Source organism: Arvicanthis niloticus, unplaced genomic scaffold (assembly GCF_011762505.2).
Source record: "Arvicanthis niloticus isolate mArvNil1 unplaced genomic scaffold, mArvNil1.pat.X pat_scaffold_1000_arrow_ctg1, whole genome shotgun sequence".
In the NCBI taxonomy this organism is placed as follows: Eukaryota; Metazoa; Chordata; class Mammalia; order Rodentia; family Muridae; genus Arvicanthis; species Arvicanthis niloticus.
This window is the reverse complement of record NW_023045027.1, coordinates 30,166-50,236: the sequence shown is the minus strand read 5'-3', so window position 1 is coordinate 50,236 and position 20,071 is coordinate 30,166. Positions and strand designations below refer to the sequence as shown.

The window sequence follows — 20,071 nt, the reverse complement described above, 5'->3', positions numbered from 1 at the left end:
TACTGTAAGAGATCCCAACCTCACTCCCAACCTATGCTTGAAGCCCCTTGTGGAGCTGTGTTGGGTAATGTCCTGGACTGAGGGGTCCAAATCACATTCTGGTTTGGCCTCTGTGCACTTTGGGCAGGACATGATGGCCTTGCAGACAGGGTCTTATAAAATTGCTACACTTGCTTGGTAAATTGTAGCTTCTTTTTGTGTTTGTTGGTGTTTATCTTTCCTAGATATAAAATTATAGTGGGCAGGGGCTTGATGAGGTTCATATCTGTGTATCCCAGAGTCTAGCACAGAGTAGGAACTCTGGTTTGCATACTGTGGAACCCGCCCCCACTCATGAATGAACTGCCTCCTCATCCCCCACTCCCTGATGCTTTGCTGCCACCTCCACCTGGTGCCCTGCCCTATTGCCCCCAGTGAGTGTGATTTCTCTGGTACACCTGAACCTCCCCAGATGCCTGCAACACCTCCAGAGGTTTACCCCCCAGCACCAGTACCATATCTACTAACATATGGGGTCCATTCCCCCAGGTCCTGGAGTTCATCCTCCAACATCAGTGGTCCATCCAACAACATCTGGGGTCCATCCCCCAGCTCCTGGAGTGGACCCACCATTACCAGGTGTGCACCTGCTGAATGCAGGGGTCCACCCACCAGCTCCTGAAGTGCACCCACTAGCACCAGCTGTGAACATGCCAGCTTCAGGAGTCCACCCACAAGCCCCAGGGTTCCACCAACTAGCTCCAGGGTCCACCCTCACCCATCATCTGGTGTTCATCCTCAGGTTTCAGGGGTAAACCCATCAGTTCCTGAATTCTACTCTTCATCCCCTGGCATCCACCGCCCATCCCCTGGAATTCACCCTCAGGCACCACGGGTGCACCCCCAGCCTCCTACTGCAGCCCACCTAGCTGCCCCAGTGGTGCACCCTCAGCTTCCAGGGATGCACCATCAAATACTGGGGTGCACCCTGCTCCTATGCCTCTCATGCTAAAACCCCCATTCCCCTCAGATGGCCCAAGGAACACACATTCATTTCCCCGGGCAACTTGAAGTACCAACACCCAGCATCTGTGGTCTGTGTGGTCTTTCACATGACCAGTACTGGGTAGGTTTTCTGTTTTGTCCTGCCCTGTGGCTATTAAACAGTCTCCCCCACATCAAAATAGAAAAAAAACACCTGTTCTTCTGTTTTCCATATAAACCCTGTATTAGCCTTCCAAGCCTTATTCTTTGTTTTGTATACTATGTACAAATAAGTACATGTATTACAGCTAAAATGCATGATACAATGTAAGGCAGTTCCCTTCTGTAGAAATACACAAGGCAGAGGGCATGTGTACTTTCTGAGTTAAAAACACTCTTAGAAAGCTGAAAAACCTAAATAGACTTTCCTTGTGCAATTTGACTTAAGACGTGTTTTTTGATTTTGGATATGGACCCTTTATTAGCCCACCGAGCATTGTTCTTTGTTTTGTATACTATGTACAAAAAAGTACCTGTATGACATCTAAAATGCATGATACAATGTAATGCAGTAAGGGTCTGTACAAATGCACAAAGAGGAATGCATTTGTACTACCTGAGTTAAAGACAACTGGTATACAGCTGTAACCACTAAATGCAAGTGACTTGTACAGTTTCAGTTAAGACAGGCTCTGAGGCACAAGGTGAAATCCTGGTCTTGGGGGAGATTTAGCCCTGGTTGCAAGGCCTTGTCCTGTCCCCTAAAGCACCCATGCCTGCATCATGGACTTCCAGCACTGAACTTGGAGGCAAAACTGGGAGTGAGGGCATGGCTTCCTCCTCAGAGAACAACCTGGACCAGAGAGAGAGCCTGAGGCAACTGGCCCTGGAGACCATAGACCTCAACAAGGACCCATATTTTATGAAGAACCACCTGGGATTCTCTGAGTGCAAACTGTCTGACTCTGCATAACAATGATACCTGTTCCATATCCAAGGGAAGAAACCAATGATACCTGTTCCATATCCAATACCTGTTCCATATCCAAGGGAAGAAACATCAAAGTATCTTGGCCCAGCGAGCTGTCAAGGAAGCCAAAGAAGCCCTTGCTCAGCCTGCACCAGAGATGGTAAAGGTGAAGGTCAAGAAGTTTGTAAAGTTCGGCGTCCCTGGTTACAAAGTGACCAAGCAGAGGGACACAAAGATGGGACATCAGAGCCTGCTGTTCCAGATTGACTACCGTAAGATTGCAGAGGTCATCACGCCTTGCCACCACTTCATGCGTACCTAAGAGCAGAGATTCGAGCCCTTGGATCTCCACTGGCAATACCTGCTCATGGCTGCTGAGCTATATGAGACCATTGCCTTTAAGGTGTCAATCTGGCAGATTGACAAGGCTGAGGGCAAGTTTTGGACCCACTGGAACCGAGAGACCAAACAGTGTTTTCTACAGTTCCAATTGAAGATGGAGAAGCCTCCAGCCCCTCTCAGCCTCCAAGCAGGACCACCCATTCCCTCAGGAAATCAAGTGGTCCCTGCCCCCACTCATGAATGGACTGCCTCCTCATCCCCCACTCCCTGATGCTTTGCTGCCACCTCCACCTGGTGCCCTGCCTCTGCCACCTATTGCCCCCAGTGAGTGTGATTTCTCTGGTACCCCTGAACTTCCCCAGATGCCTGCAACAGCTCAAGAGGTGCACTGCCCCAGCACCAGTGCCACATTCACTAACATCGGGGTCCATCCCCCATGTCGTGGAGTCCATTCTCCAACATCAGTGGTCCATCCAACAACATCTGGGGTCCATCTCCCAGCTCCTGGAGTGGACCCACCATTACCAGGTGTGCACCTGTCACATGCAGGGGTCCACCCACCAGACCTTGAATTGCACCCACTAGCACCAGCTGTGCATATGCCAGCTTCAGGAGTCTACCCAGGAAAGCCAGGGTTCCACCAACCAGCTCCAGGGGTCTACTCTACTCCATCATCTGGAGTTCATTCTCAGTTTCCAGGGGTAAACACATCAGCTCCTGAATTATACTCTTCATTCCCTGGCATGCACCGCCAATCCTTTGGAAGTCACCCTCAGGCACCATGGGTGCACCCCCAGCCTACTACTGGAGGCCACCCAGCTGCCCCCGTGGTATACCCTCAGCCTCCAGGGGTGCACAATCAAATACTGGGGTGCACCCTGCTCCTATGCCTCTCATGTTAAAACCCCCATTCCTCTCAGATTGCCCAGGGAACACACATTCATTTTCCCTGGCAACTAGAACTAATACCACCCAGCATATGTGGTCTGTGAGGTCTTTTACATGACTAATACTGGGTAGGATTTCTGTTTTGTCCTTCGCTGTAGCTATTAAACAGTCTCCCCAACATCAAAACAGAAAAAAACCACCTGTTCTTCTGTTTTCAATATAAACGCTGTATTAGTCTCTCAAGCATTATTTTCTGTTTCTGAAACTATGTACAAAGAAGTAGCTGTATTGCAGCCTAAACTGATGCTACAATGTAAGGAAATTCCCGTCTGTAAGACTACCCACGTAGAAAAGCCTGGGTACTCCCTGTGTGTCAGGCAACTCTTAGATAGCTGAAAGCACTAAATGCATGTGACATGTGCAGTTTGGGAGAAGACATGTTATTTTGAGTTGGGTAGCCACAGGGCATTAGCCGGCTAAACACTGTTCTAAGTTTTGGAAACTATGTACAAAGAAGAAGCTGTATTGCACCTAAAATGCATGCTACAATGTAAGGGAGTTCCAGTCTGTAAGACTACCCAAGAAGAAAAGCCTGGGTACTCCCTGAGTGACAGGAAACTCTTAGAGAGCTGAAAGCACTAAATGTAAGTTACTTGTGCAGTTTGGGTAAAGACTTGTTATTTTGAGTTGGGTAGCCTCAGTGTATTAGTCGGCCATGCACTGTTCTCTGTTTTGGAAACTATGTACAAAGAGATAGCTGTGTTGTAACCAAAACACATACTACAATGTAAGGCATTTCCCATCTGTAAGACTACCCAAGGAGAAGAGCCTGGGTACTCCCTGAGTGACAGGCAACTCTTAGAGAGGTCAAAGCACTAAATGCAGGTTATATGTGCAGTTTGGGTAAAGACGTGTTATTTTGAGTTGGGTAGCAACAGGGCATTAGCCGGCCATGCACTGTTCTTTGTTTTGGAAACTATGTACAAAGAATTAGGTGTATTGTAGCTAAAACGCATGGTACAATGTAAGGCAGTTCGCATCTGTAAGACTACCCAAGAAGAAAAGCCTGGGTACTCCCTGAGTGACAGGAAACTCTTAGAGAGCTGAAAACACTAAATGCAGGTTATATGTGCAGTTTGGGTGAAGACGTGTTATTATGAGTTGGGTAGCCACAGGGTATTAGCCAGCACTGCACTGTTCTCTGTTTTGGAAACCATGTACAAAGAAGTAGCTGTATTGCAGCTAAAACGCATGGTACAAAGTAAGGCAGTTCCCATCTGTAAGACTACCAAAGAAGAAAAGCCTGGGTACTCACTCAGTGAAAAGCAACTCTTAGAGAGCTGAAAGTACTAAATGCACGTGACTTGTGCAGTTTGGGTGAAGAGGTGTTATTTTGAGTTGGATAGTCAAAGGCTATTAGCCAGCCCTGCACTGTACTTTTTTTTAAGAAACCATGTAAAAAACTGTAACTCTGTTGCAGCCAAAATGCATGGTACAATGTAAGGCAGTTTCCGTCTGTAAGACTACCAAAGGAGAAAAGCCTGGGTACTCACTGAGTGCCAGGAAACTCTTAGAGAGGTGAACGCACTAAATGTACATGACTTGTGCAGTTTGGGTGAAGAGGTGTTATTTTGAGTTGGGTAGCCACAAGCTATTAGCCAGCCCTGAACTGTACTTTTTTTTGGAAACCATGTAAAAAACTGTAACTCTGTTGCAGCCAAAATGCATGGTACAATGTAAGGCAGTTTCCGTCTGTAAGACTACCAAAGGAGAAAAGCCTGGGTACTCACTGAGTGCCAGGCAACTCTTAGAGAGGTGAAAGCACTAAATGCACATGACTTGTGCAGTTTGGGTGAAGAGGTGTTTTTTTGAGTTGGGTAGCCACAGGGTATTAGCCAGCCCAGCACTGTTCCCCTTTTTGGAAACGATGTCCAAAACAGTAACTGTGTTGCAGCCAAAATGCATGGTACAATGTAAGGCAGTTCCCATCTGTAAGACTACCCAAGGAGAAAAGCCTGGGTACTCCCTGAGTGCCAGGCAACTTTTAGAGAGGTGAAAGCACTAAATGCACATGACTTGTACATTTTGGGTGAAAACATGTTATTTTGAGTTGGGTAGCATCAGGGTTTTAGTCGGCCACGCACTGTTCTCTGTTTTGGAAACTATGTACAAAGAAGTAGCTGTGTTGTAACCAAAATGCATGGTACAATGTAAGGCAGTTCCCATCTGTAAGACTACCCAAGGAAAAAAGCCTGGGTACTCCTTAAGTGCCAGGCAACTCTTAGAGAGGTGAAAGCACTAAATGCACATGAGTTGTGCAATTTGTGTGATTATGTGATATTTTGAGTTGGATAGCCACAGAGTTTTAACCGGCCCTGCACTGTTCTCTGTTTTGGAAACCATGTATAAAGCAGTAGCTGTATTGCAGCTAAAATGCATGGTAAAATGTAAGGCAGTTCTCGTCTGTAAGACTACCTAAGGAGAGAAGGCTGGGTACTCTCTGAGTGCCAGGCAACTCATAGAGAGGTGAAAGCACCAAATTCACATGATTTGTGCAGTTTGGGTGAAGACATGTTAGTTTGAGTTGAGTAGCCACAGCGAATTAGCCGGCCCTGCACTGTTCTCCATTTTGGAAACCTTGTACAAAGCAGTAGCTGTGTTGCAGCTAAAACGCATGGTACAATGTAAGGCAGTTCCCACTGTAAGACTACCCAAGAAGAAAAGCCTGGGTACTCCCTGAGTGCCAGGCAACTCTTATAGAGGTGAAACCACAAAATGCACGTAACTTGTGCAGTTAGGGTGAAGACATGTTACTTTGCATTGGGTAGCCACAGGGTAATAGCAGGCCCTGCACTGTTCTCTGTTTTTGAAACCATGTATAACGTAGTAGCTGTTTTGCAGCTGAAACGCATGGTACAATGTAAGGCAGTTCACATCTGGAAGACTATCTAAGGAGAAAAGTCTGGGTACTCACTCACTGACAAGCAACTCTTAGAGAGGTGATAGCACTAAATGCACATGACTTAGGCAGTTTGGGTGAAGACTTGTTATTTTGAGGTGGGTATACACAGGGTATTAGCTGGCCCTGCACTGTTCTCCGTTTTGGAAACCATGTACAAAGCAGTAGCTGTATTGCATCTAAAATGCATGGTACAATGTACGGTAGGTCTCGTCTTTAAGACTATCCAAGGAGAAAAGCCTGGGTACTCCCTGAGTGCCAGGCAACTCTTAGAGAGGTGAAAGCACTAAATTCCCGTGACTTGTGCAGTTTGGGTGAAGACCTGTTATTTTGAGTTGGGTAGCTAAAGCATATAAGCTGGCCCTGCACTCTTCTCTCTTTTAAAAACCATGTACAAAGCAGTAGCTGTATTGCAGCTAAAACGCATGGTACAATGTAAGGCAGTTCACATCTGGAAGACTACCTAAGGAGAAAAGCCTGGGTACTCACTCAGTGACAAGCAACTCTTAGAGAGGTGATAGCACTAAATGCACATGACTTATGCAGTTTGGGTGAAGACTTGTTATTTTGGGATGGGTATCCACAGGGTATTAGGTGGCCCTGCACTGTTCTCCGTTTTGGAAACCATGTACAAAGCAGTAGGTGTATTGCAGCTAAAATGCATGGTACAATGTAAGGCAGTTCCCATCTGTAAGACTACCCAAGGAGAAAAGCCTGGGTACTCCCTGAGTGCCAGGCAACTCTTAGAGAGGTGAAAGCACTAAATACACATGACTTGTGCAGTTTGGGTGAAGACTTGTTATTTTGAGGTGGGTATCCACAGGCTATTAGCCAGCTCTGCACTGTACTTTTTTTTGGAAACCATGTAAAAAACTGTAACTCTGTTGCAGCCAAAATGCATGGTACAATGTAAGGCAGTTCCCGTCTGTAAGACTACCAAAGGAGAAAAGCCTGGGTTCTCACTGAGTGCCAGGGAACTCTTAGAGAGGTGAAAGCACTAAATACACATGACTTGTGCAGTTTGGGTGAAAAAATGTTATTTTGAGTTGGGTAGCATCAGGGTTTTAGTCGGCCACGCACTGTTCTCCTTTTTGGAAACGATATCCAAAACAGTAACTGTGTTGCAGACAAAATGCATGGTACAATGTAAGGCAGTTCCCATCTGTAAGAATACCCAAGGAGAAAAGCCTGGGTACTCCCTGAGTGCCAGGCAACTCTTACAGAGGTGAAAGCACCAAATTAACATGATTTGTGCAGTTTGGGTGAAGACATGTTAGTTTGAGTTGAGTAGCCACAGCGAATTAGCCGGAACTGCACTGTTCTCCATTTTGGAAACCTTGTACAAAGCAGTACCTGTGTTGCAGCTAAAACGCATGGTACAATGTAAGGCAGTTCCCATCTGTAAGACTACCCAAGAAGAAAAGCTTGGGTACTCCCTGAGTGCCAGGAAACTCTTATAGAGGTGAAACCACAAAATGCATGTAACTTGTGCAGTTAGGGTGAAGACATGTTACTTTGCACTGGGTAGACACAGGGTATTAGCAGGCCCTGCACTGTTCTCTGTTTTTGAAACCATGTATAACGTAGTAGCTGTTTTGCAGCTAAAATGCATGGTACAATGTAAGGCAGTTCACATCTGGAAGACTACCTAAGGAGAAAAGCCTGGGTACTCACTCAGTGACAAGCAACTCTTAGAGAGGTGATAGCACTAAATGCACATGACTTATGCAGTTTGGGTGAAGACTTGTTATTTTGAGGTGGGTATACACAGGGTGTTAGCTGGCCCTGCACTGTTCTCCGTTTTGGAAACCATGTACAAAGCAGTAGCTGTATTGCAGCTAAAATGCATGGTACAATGTAGGGCAGGTCTCGTCTTTAAGACTATCCAAGGAGGAAAGCCTGGGTACTCCCTGAGTGCTAGGCAACTCTTAGAGAGGTGAAAGCACTAAATGCAGGTTACTTGTGCAGTTTGGGTGAAGACGTGTTATTTTGAGTTGAGTATCTACAGCATATTAGCTGGCCCTGGACTCTTCTCTCTTTTCAAAACCATGTACAAAGCAGTAGCTGTATTGCAGCTAAAACGCATGGTACAATGTAGGGCAGGTCTCATCTTTAAGACTATCCAAGGAGGAAAGCCTGGATACTCCATGAGTTCCAGGCAACTCTTAGAGAGGTGAACGCACTAAATGCACGTGACTTGTGCATTTTGGGTGAAGAGGTGTTATTTTGAGTTGGGTAGTCACAGGCTATTAGCCAGCCCTGCACTGTACTTTTTTTTGAAAACCATGTAAAAAACTGTAACTCTGTTGCAGCCAAAGTGCATGGTACAATGTAAGGGAGTTCCCGTCTGTAAGACTACGAAAGGAGAAAAGCATGGGTACTCACTGAGTGCCAGGCAACTCTTAGAGAGGTGAAAGCACTAAATGCACATGACTTGTGCAGTTTGGGTGAAGAGGTGTTTTTTTGGGTTGGGTAGCCACAGGGTATTAGCCAGCCCTGCACTGTTCTCCTTTTTGGAAATGATGTGCAAAACAGTAACTGTGTTGTAGCCAAAATGCATGGTACAATGTAAGGCAGTTCCCATCTGTAAGACTATCCAAGGAGAAAAGCCTGGGTACTCCCTGAGTGCCAGGCAACTCTTAGAGATGTGAAAGCACTAAATGGACATGACTTGGGCAGTTTGAGTGAAGACGTGATATTTTCAGTTGGGTAGCTACAGCATAGTAGCTGGCCCTGCACTCTTCTCTCTTTTAAAATCCATGTACAAAGCAGTAGCTGTATTGCAGCTAAAACACATGGTAGAATGTAATGCAGTTCACATCTGGAAGACTACCTAAGGAGAAAAGCCTGGGTACTAACTCAGTGACAAGCAACTCTTAGCGAGGTGATAGCACTAAATGCACATGACTTATGCAGTTTGCGTGAAGACTTGTTATTTTGAGGTGGGTATCCACACGGTATTTGCTGGCCCTGCACTGTTCTCCGTTTTGGAAACGATGTCCAAAACAGTAACTGTGTTGCAGCCAAAATGCATGGTACAATGTAAGGCAGTTCCCATCTGTAAGACTATCCAAGGAGAAAAGCCTGGGTACTCCCTGAGTGCCAGGCAACTCTTAGAGAGGTGAAAGCACTAAATGCACATGACTTGTGCAGTTTGGGTGAAGACTTGTTATTTTGAGGTGGGTATCCACAGGCTATTAGCCAGCTCTGCACTGTACTTTTTTTGGAAACCATGTAAAAAACTGTAACTCTGTTGCAGTCAAAATGCATGGTACAATGTAAGGTAGTTCCCGTCTGTAAGACTACCAAAGGAGAAAAGCCTGGATTCTCACTGAGTGCCAGGGAACTCTTAGAGAGGTGTAAGCACTAAATGCACATGACTTGTGCAGTTTGGGTGAAAAAATGTTATTTTGAGTTGGGTAGCATCAGGGTTTTAGTCGGCCACGCACTGTTCTCTGTTTTGGAAACTATGTACAAAGAAGTAGCTGTGTTGTAACCAAAATGCATGGTACAATGTAAGGCAGTTCCCATCTGTAAGACTACCCAAGGAGAAAAGCCTGGGTACTCCCTGAGTACCCAGGCAACTCTTAGGTGAAAGCACTAAATGCACGTGACTTGTGCATTTTGGGTGAAAACATGTTATTTTGAGTTGGGTAGCATCAGGGTTTTAGTCGGCCATGCACTGTTCTCTGTTTTGAAAACTATGTACAAAGAAGTAGCTGTTTTGTAACCAAAACGCATGGTACAATGTAAGGCAGTTCCCATCTGTAAGACTACCCAAGGAAAAAAGCCTGGGTACTCCTTAAGTGCCAGGCAACTCTTAGAGAGGTGAAAGTACTAAATGCACATGACTTGTGCAATTTGGGTGAATATGTGATATTTTGAGTTGGATAGCCACAGGGTTTTAACTGACCCTGCACTGTTCTCTGTTTTGGAAACCATGTATAAAGCAGTAGCTGTATTGCAGCTAAAACGCATGGTAAAATGTAAGGCAGTTCTCGTCTGTAAGACTGCCTAAGGAAGGAAGGCTGGGTACTCTCTGAGTTCCAGGCTACTCTTAGAGAGGTAAAAGCACCAAATTCACATGATTTGTGCAGTTTGGGTGAAGACATGTTAGTTTGAGTTGAGTAGCCACAGAGAATTAGCCGGCCCTGTACTGTTCTCCATTTTGGAAACCTTGTACAAAGCAGTAGCTGTGTTGCAGCTAAAATGCATGGTACAATGTAAGGCAGTTCCCATCTGTAAGACTACCCAAAAAGAAAAGCCTGGGTACTCTCTGAGTGCCAGGCAACTCTTATAGAGGTGAAACCACAAAATGCATGTAACTTGTGCAGTTAGGGTGAAGACATGTTACTTTGCATTGGGTAGCCACAATGTAATAGCAGGCCCTGCACTGTTCTCTGTTTTTGAAACCATGTATAACGTAGTAGCTGTTTTGCAGCTAAAATGCATGGTACAATGTAAGGCAGTTCACATCTGGAAGACTATCTAAGGAGAAAAGTCTAGGTACTCACTCAGTGACAAGCAACTCTTAGAGAGGTGATAGCACTAAATGCACATGACTTATGCAGTTTGGGTGAAGACTTGTTATTTTGAGGTGGGTATACACAGGGTATTAGCTGGCCTTGCACTGTTCTCCGTTTTGGAAACCATGTACAAAGCAGTAGCTGTATTGCATCTAAAACGCATGTTACAATGTACGGTAGGTCTAGTCTTTAAGACTATCCAAGGAGAAAAGCCTGGGTACTCCCTGAGTGCCAGGCAATTCTTAGAGAGGTGAAAGCACTAAATTCACGTGACTTGTGCAGTTTGGGTGAAGACCTGTTATTTTGAGTTGGGTAGCTACAGCATATTAGCTGGCCCTGCACTCTTCTCTCTTTTAAAAACCATGTACGAAGCAGTAGCTGTATTGCAGCTAAAACACATGGTACAATGTAAGGCAGTTCACATCTGGAAGACTACCTAAGAAGAAAAGCCTGGGTACTCACTCAGTGACAAGCAACTCTTAGAGAGGTGATAGCACTAAATGCACATGACTTATGCAGTTTGGGTGAAGACTTGTTATTTTGAGATGGGTATCCACAGGGTATTAGGTGGCCCTGCACTGTTCTCCGTTTTGGAAACCATGTACAAAGCAGTAGGTGTATTGCAGCTAAAATGCATGGTACAATGTAGGGCAGGTCTCATCTTTAAGACTATCCAAGGAGAAAAGCCTGGGTACTCCCTGAGTGCCAGGCAACTCTTAGAGAGGTGAAAGCACTAAATGCACATGACTTGTGCAGTTTGGGTGAAGAGGTGTTTTTTTGAGTTGGGTAGCCACAGCGTATTAGCCAGCCCTGCACTGTTCTCCTTTTTGGAAACGATGTCCAAAACAGTAACTGTATTGCAGCCAAAATGCATGGTACAATGTAAGGCAGTTCCCATCTGTAAGACTATCCAAGAAGAAAAGCCTGGGTACTCCCTGAGTGCCAGGCAACTCTTAGAGAGGTGAAAGCACTAAATACACATGACTTGTGCAGTTTGGGTGAAGACTTGTTATTTTGAGGTGGGTATCCACAGGCTATTAGCCAGCTCTGCACTGTACTTTTTTTTTGGAAACCATGTAAAAAACTGTAACTCTGTTGCAGCCAAAATGCATGGTACAATGTAAGGCAGTTCCCGTCTGTAAGACTACCAAAGGAGAAAAGCCTGGGTACTCCCTGAGTGCCAGGCAACTCTTAGAGAGGTGAAAGCACTAAATGCACATGACTTGTGCAGTTTGGGTGAAGAGGTGTTTTTTTGAGTTGGGTAGCCACAGCGTATTAGCCAGCCCTGCACTGTTCTCCTTTTTGGAAACGATGTCCAAAACAGTAACTGTATTGCAGCCAAAATGCATGGTACAATGTAAGGCAGTTCCCATCTGTAAGACTATCCAAGAAGAAAAGCCTGGGTACTCCCTGAGTGCCAGGCAACTCTTAGAGAGGTGAAAGCACTAAATACACATGACTTGTGCAGTTTGGGTGAAGACTTGTTATTTTGAGGTGGGTATCCACAGGCTATTAGCCAGCTCTGCACTGTACTTTTTTTTGGAAACCATGTAAAAAACTGTAACTCTGTTGCAGCCAAAATGCATGGTACAATGTAAGGCAGTTCCCGTCTGTAAGACTACCAAAGGAGAAAAGCCTGGGTACTCACTGAGTGCCAGGCAACTCTTAGAGAGGTGAAAGCACTAAATGCACATGACTTGTGCAGTTTGGGTGAAAAAATGTTATTTTGAGTTGGGTAGCATCAGGGTTTTAGTCGGCCACGCACTGTTCTCTGTTTTGGAAACTATGTACAAAGAAGTAGCTGTGTTGTAACCAAAATGCATGGTACAATGTAAGGCAGTTCCCATCTGTAAGACTACCCAAGGAGAAAAGCCTGGGTACTCCCTGAGTACCCAGGCAACTCTTAGGTGAAAGCACTAAATGCACGTGACTTGTGCATTTTGGGTGAAAACATGTTATTTTGAGTTGGGTAGCATCAGGGTTTTAGTCGGCCATGCACTGTTCTCTGTTTTGAAAACTATGTACAAAGAAGTAGCTGTATTGTAACCAAAACGCATGGTACAATGTAAGGCAGTTCCCATCTGTAAGACTACCCAAGGAGAAAGGCCTGGGTACTCCTTAAGTGCCAGGCAACTCTTAGAGAGGTGAAAGCACTAAATGCACATGACTTGTGCAATTTGGGTGAATATGTGATATTTTGAGTTGGATAGCCACAGGGTTTTAACTGACTCTGCACTGTTCTCTGTTTTGGAAACCATGTATAAAGCAGTAGCTGTATTGCAGCTAAAACGCATGGTAAAATGTAAGGCAGTTCTCGTCTGTAAGACTACCTAAGGAAAGAAGGCTGGGTACTCTCTGAGTGCCAGGCAACTCTTAGAGAGGTGAAAGCACCAAATTCACATGATTTGTGCAGTTTGGGTGAAGACATGTTAGTTTGAGTTGAGTAGCCACAGAGAATTAGCCGGCCCTGTACTGTTCTCCATTTTGGAAACCTTGTACAAAGCAGTAGCTGTGTTGCAGCTAAAATGCATGGTACAATGTAAGGCAGTTCCCACTGTAAGACTACCCAAAAAGAAAAGCCTGGGTACTCCCTGAGTGCCAGGCAACTCTTATAGAGGTGAAACCACAAAATGCACGTAACTTGTGCAGTTAGGGTGAAGACATGTTACTTTGCATTGGGTAGCCACAGGGTAATAGCAGGCCCTGCACTGTTCTCTGTTTTTGAAACCATGTATAACGTAGTAGCTGTTTTGCAGCTAAAACGCATGGTACAATGTAAGGCAGTTCACATCTGGAAGACTATCTAAGGAGAAAAGTCTGGGTACTCACTCAGTGACAAGCAACTCTTAGAGAGGTGATAGCACTAAATGCACATGACTTATGCAGTTTGGGTGAAGACTTGTTATTTTGAGGTGGGTATCCACACGGTATTAGCTGGCCCTGCACTGTTCTCCTTTTTGGAAACGATGTCCAAAACAGTAACTGTGTTGCAGCCAAAACGCATGGTACAATGTAAGGCAGTTCCCATCTGTAAGACTATCCAAGGAGAAAAGCCTGGGTACTCCCTGAGTGCCAGGCAACTCTTAGAGAGGTGAAAGCACTAAATTCACGTGACTTGTGCAGTTTGGGTGAAGACCTGTTATTTTGAGTTGGGTAGCTACAGCATATTAGCTGGCCCTGCACTCTTCTCTCTTTTAAAAACCATGTACAAAGCAGTAGCTGTATTGCAGCTAAAACACATGGTACAATGTAAGGCAGTTCACATCTGGAAGACTACCTAAGAAGAAAAGCCTGGGTACTAACTCAGTGACAAGCAACTCTTAGAGAGGTGATAGCACTAAATGCACATGACTTATGCAGTTTGGGTGAAGACTTGTTATTTTGAGATGGGTATCCACAGGGTATTAGGTGGCCCTGCACAGTTCTCCGTTTTGGAAACCATGTACAAAGCAGTAGGTGTATTGCAGCTAAAATGCATGGTACAATGTAGGGCAGGTCTCATCTTTAAGACTATCCAAGGAGAAAAGCCTGGGTACTCCCTGAGTGCCAGGCAACTCTTAGAGAGGTGAAAGCACTAAATGCACATGACTTGTGCAGTTTGGGTGAAGAGGTGTTTTTTTGAGTTGGGTAGCCACAGCGTATTAGCCAGCCCTGCACTGTTCTCCTTTTTGGAAACGATGTCCAAAACAGTAACTGTATTGCAGCCAAAATGCATGGTACAATGTAAGGCAGTTCCCATCTGTAACACTATCCAAGAAGAAAAGCCTGGGTACTCCCTGAGTGCCAGGCAACTCTTAGAGAGGTGAAAGCACTAAATACACATGACTTGTGCAGTTTGGGTGAAGACTTGTTATTTTGAGGTGGGTATCCACAGGCTATTAGCCAGCTCTGCACTGTACTTTTTTTTTGGAAACCATGTAAAAAACTGTAACTCTGTTGCAGCCAAAATGCATGGTACAATGTAAGGCAGTTCCCGTCTGTAAGACTACCAAAGGAGAAAAGCCTGGGTACTCACTGAGTGCCAGGCAACTCTTAGAGAGGTGAAAGCACTAAATGCACATGACTTGTGCAGTTTGGGTGAAAAAATGTTATTTTGAGTTGGGTAGGATCAGGGTTTTAGTCGGCCACGCACTGTTCTCTGTTTTGGAAACTATGTACAAAGAAGTAGCTGTGTTGTAACCAAAATGCATGGTACAATGTAAGGCAGTTCCCATCTGTAAGACTACCCAAGGAGAAAAGCCTGGGTACTCCCTGAGTACCCAGGCAACTCTTAGGTGAAAGCACTAAATGCACGTGACTTGTGCATTTTGGGTGAAAACATGTTATTTTGAGTTGGGTAGCATCAGGGTTTTCGTCGGCCATGCACTGTTCTCTGTTTTGAAAACTATGTACAAAGAAGTAGCTGTATTGTAACCAAAACGCATGGTACAACGTAAGGCAGTTCCCATCTGTAAGACTACCCAAGGAGAAAGGCCTGGGTACTCCTTAAGTGCCAGGCAACTCTTAGAGAGGTGAAAGCACTAAATGCACATGACTTGTGCAATTTGGGTGAATATGTGATATTTTGAGTTGGATAGCCACAGGGTTTTAACTGACTCTGCACTGTTCTCTGTTTTGGAAACCATGTATCAAGCAGTAGCTGTATTGCAGCTAAAACGCATGGTAAAATGTAAGGCAGTTCTCGTCTGTAAGACTACCTAAGGAAAGAAGGCTGGGTACTCTCTGAGTGCCAGGCAACTCTTAGAGAGGTGAAAGCACCAAATTCACATGATTTGTGCAGTTTGGGTGAAGACATGTTAGTTTGAGTTGAGTAGCCACAGAGAATTAGCCGGCCCTGTACTGTTCTCCATTTTGGAAACCTTGTACAAAGCAGTAGCTGTGTTGCAGCTAAAATGCATGGTACAATGTAAGGCAGTTCCCACTGTAAGACTACCCAAAAAGAAAAGCCTGGGTACTCCCTGAGTGCCAGGCAACTCTTATAGAGGTGAAACCACAAAATGCACGTAACTTGTGCAGTTAGGGTGAAGACATGTTACTTTGCATTGGGTAGCCACAGGGTAATAGCAGGCCCTGCACTGTTCTCTGTTTTTGAAACCATGTATAACGTAGTAGCTGTTTTGCAGCTAAAACGCATGGTACAATGTAAGGCAGTTCACATCTGGAAGACTATCTAAGGAGAAAAGTCTGGGTACTCACTCAGTGACAAGCAACTCTTAGAGAGGTGATAGCACTAAATGCACATGACTTATGCAGTTTGGGTGAAGACTTGTTATTTTGAGGTGGGTATCCACACGGTATTAGCTGGCCCTGCACTGTTCTCCTTTTTGGAAACGATGTCCAAAACAGTAACTGTGTTGCAGCCAAAACGCATGGTACAATGTAAGGCAGTTCCCATCTGTAAGACTATCCAAGGAGAAAAGCCTGGGTACTCCTTGAGTGCCAGGCAACTCTTAGAGAGGTGAAAGCACTAAATTCACGTGACTTGTGCAGTTTGGGTGAAGACCTGTTATTTTGAGTTGGGTAGCTACAGCATATTAGCTGGCCCTGCACTCTTCTCTCTTTTAAAAACCATGTACGAAGCAGTAGCTGTATTGCAGCTAAAACACATGGTACAATGTAAGGCAGTTCACATCTGGAAGACTACCTAAGAAGAAAAGCCTGGGTACTAACTCAGTGACAAGCAACTCTTAGAGAGGTGATAGCACTAAATGCACATGACTTATGCAGTTTGGGTGAAGACTTGTTATTTTGAGATGGGTATCCACAGGGTATTAGGTGGCCCTGCACAGTTCTCCGTTTTGGAAACCATGTACAAAGCAGTAGGTGTATTGCAGCTAAAATGCATGGTACAATGTAGGGCAGGTCTCATCTTTAAGACTATCCAAGGAGAAAAGCCTGGGTACTCCCTGAGTGCCAGGCAACTCTTAGAGAGGTGAAAGCACTAAATGCACATGACTTGTGCAGTTTGGGTGAAAAGGTGTTTTTTTGAGTTGGGTAGCCACAGCGTATTAGCCAGCCCTGCACTGTTCTCCTTTTTGGAAACGATGTCCAAAACAGTAACTGTATTGCAGCCAAAATGCATGGTACAATGTAAGGCAGTTCCCATCTGTAACACTATCCAAGAAGAAAAGCCTGGGTACTCCCTGAGTGCCAGGCAACTCTTAGAGAGGTGAAAGCACTAAATACACATGACTTGTGCAGTTTGGGTGAAGACTTGTTATTTTGAGGTGGGTATCCACAGGCTATTAGCCAGCTCTGCACTGTACTTTTTTTTTTGGAAACCATGTAAAAAACTGTAACTCTGTTGCAGCCAAAATGCATGGTACAATGTAAGGCAGTTCCCGTCTGTAAGACTACCAAAGGAGAAAAGCCTGGGTACTCACTGAGTGCCAGGCAACTCTTAGAGAGGTGAAAGCACTAAATGCACATGACTTGTGCAGTTTGGGTGAAAAAATGTTATTTTGAGTTGGGTAGGATCAGGGTTTTAGTCGGCCACGCACTGTTCTCTGTTTTGGAAACTATGTACAAAGAAGTAGCTGTGTTGTAACCAAAATGCATGGTACAATGTAAGGCAGTTCCCATCTGTAAGACTACCCAAGGAGAAAAGCCTGGGTACTCCCTGAGTACCCAGGCAACTCTTAGGTGAAAGCACTAAATGCACGTGACTTGTGCATTTTGAGTGAAAACATGTTATTTTGAGTTGGGTAGCATCAGGGTTTTAGTCGGCCATGCACTGTTCTCTGTTTTGAAAACTATGTACAAAAAAGTAGCTGTGTTGTAACCAAAACGCATGGTACAATGTAAGGCAGTTCCCATCTGTAAGACTACCCAAGGAGAAAGGCCTGGGTACTCCTTAAGTGCCAGGCAACTCTTAGAGAGGTGAAAGCACTAAATGCACATGACTTGTGCAATTTGGGTGAATATGTGATATTTTGAGTTGGATAGCCACAGGGTTTTAACTGACTCTGCACTGTTCTCTGTTTTGGAAACCATGTATCAAGCAGTAGCTGTATTGCAGCTAAAACGCATGGTAAAATGTAAGGCAGTTCTCGTCTGTAAGACTACCTAAGGAAAGAAGGCTGGGTACTCTCTGAGTGCCAGGCAACTCTTAGAGAGGTGAAAGCACCAAATTCACATGATTTGTGCAGTTTGGGTGAAGACATGTTAGTTTGAGTTGAGTAGCCACAGAGAATTAGCCGGCCCTGTACTGTTCTCCATTTTGGAAACCTTGTACAAAGCAGTAGCTGTGTTGCAGCTAAAATGCATGGTACAATGTAAGGCAGTTCCCACTGTAAGACTACCCAAAAAGAAAAGCCTGGGTACTCCCTGAGTGCCAGGCAACTCTTATAGAGGTGAAACCACAAAATGCACGTAACTTGTGCAGTTAGGGTGAAGACATGTTACTTTGCATTGGGTAGCCACAGGGTATTAGCAGGCCCTGCACTGTTCTCTGTTTTTGAAACCATGTATAACGTAGTAGCTGTTTTGCAGCTAAAACGCATGGTACAATGTAAGGCAGTTCACATCTGGAAGACTATCTAAGGAGAAAAGTCTGGGTACTCACTCAGTGACAAGCAACTCTTAGAGAGGTGATAGCACTAAATGCACATGACTTATGCAGTTTGGTGAAGACTTGTTATTTTGAGGTGGGTATACACAGGGTATTAGCTGGCCCTGCACTGTTCTCCGTTTTGGAAACCATGTACAAAGCAGTAGGTGTATTGCATCTAAAACGCATGTTACAATGTACGGTAGGTCTAGTCTTTAAGACTATCCAAGGAGAAAAGCCTGGGTACTCCCTGAGTGCCAGGCAACTCTTAGAGAGGTGAAAGCACTAAATTCACGTGACTTGTGCAGTTTGGGTGAAGACCTGTTATTTTGAGTTGGGTAGCTACAGCATATTAGCTGGCCCTGCACTCTTCTCTCTTTTAAAAACCATGTACGAAGCAGTAGCTGTATTGCAGCTAAAACACATGGTACAATGTAAGGCAGTTCACATCTGGAAGACTACCTAAGAAGAAAAGCCTGGGTACTAACTCAGTGACAAGCAACTCTTAGAGAGGTGATAGCACTAAATGCACATGACTTATGCAGTTTGGGTGAAGACTTGTTATTTTGAGATGGGTATCCACAGGGTATTAGGTGGCCCTGCACAGTTCTCCGTTTTGGAAACCATGTACAAAGCAGTAGGTGTATTGCAGCTAAAATGCATGGTACAATGTAGGGCAGGTCTCATCTTTAAGACTATCCAAGGAGAAAAGCCTGGGTACTCCCTGAGTGCTAGGCAACTCTTAGAGAGGTGAAAGCACTAAATGCACATGACTTGTGCAGTTTGGGTGAAAAGGTGTTTTTTTGAGTTGGGTAGCCACAGCGTATTAGCCAGCCCTGCACTGTTCTCCTTTTTGGAAACGATGTCCAAAACAGTAACTGTATTGCAGCCAAAATGCATGGTACAATGTAAGGCAGTTCCCATCTGTAACACTATCCAAGAAGAAAAGCCTGGGTACTCCCTGAGTGCCAGGCAACTCTTAGAGAGGTGAAAGCACTAAATACACATGACTTGTGCAGTTTGGGTGAAGACTTGTTATTTTGAGGTGGGTATCCACAGGCTATTAGCCAGCTCTGCACTGTACTTTTTTTTGGAAACCATGTAAAAAACTGTAACTCTGTTGCAGTCAAAATGCATGGTACAATGTAAGGTAGTTCCCGTCTGTAAGACTACCAAAGGAGAAAAGCCTGGATTCTCACTGAGTGCCAGGGAACTCTTAGAGAGGTGTAAGCACTAAATGCACATGACTTGTGCAGTTTGGGTGAAAAAATGTTATTTTGAGTTGGGTAGCATCAGGGTTTTAGTCGGCCACGCACTGTTCTCTGTTTTGGAAACTATGTACAAAGAAGTAGCTGTGTTGTAACCAAAATGCATGGTACAATGTAAGGCAGTTCCCATCTGTAAGACTACCCAAGGAGAAAAGCCTGGGTACTCCCTGAGTACCCAGGCAACTCTTAGGTGAAAGCACTAAATGCACGTGACTTGTGCATTTTGAGTGAAAACATGTTATTTTGAGTTGGGTAGCATCAGGGTTTTAGTCGGCCATGCACTGTTCTCTGTTTTGAAAACTATGTACAAAGAAGTAGCTGTGTTGTAACCAAAACGCATGGTACAATGTAAGGCAGTTCCCATCTGTAAGACTACCCAAGGAGAAAGGCCTGGGTACTCCTTAAGTGCCAGGCAACTCTTAGAGAGGTGAAAGCACTAAATGCACATGACTTGTGCAATTTGGGTGAATATGTGATATTTTGAGTTGGATAGCCACAGGGTTTTAACTGACTCTGCACTGTTCTCTGTTTTGGAAACCATGTATAAAGCAGTAGCTGTATTGCAGCTAAAACGCATGGTAAAATGTAAGGCAGTTCTCGTCTGTA

At 44.8% G+C, this 20,071-nt stretch overlaps 1 pseudogene; it reads left to right on the top strand.

The window, feature by feature from the left end:
- The first annotated feature begins 1,746 nt into the window (after positions 1-1,746).
- On the top strand, positions 1,747-3,325 carry LOC117701405 (uncharacterized; annotated as a pseudogene).
- The last annotated feature ends 16,746 nt before the right edge of the window (positions 3,326-20,071 follow it).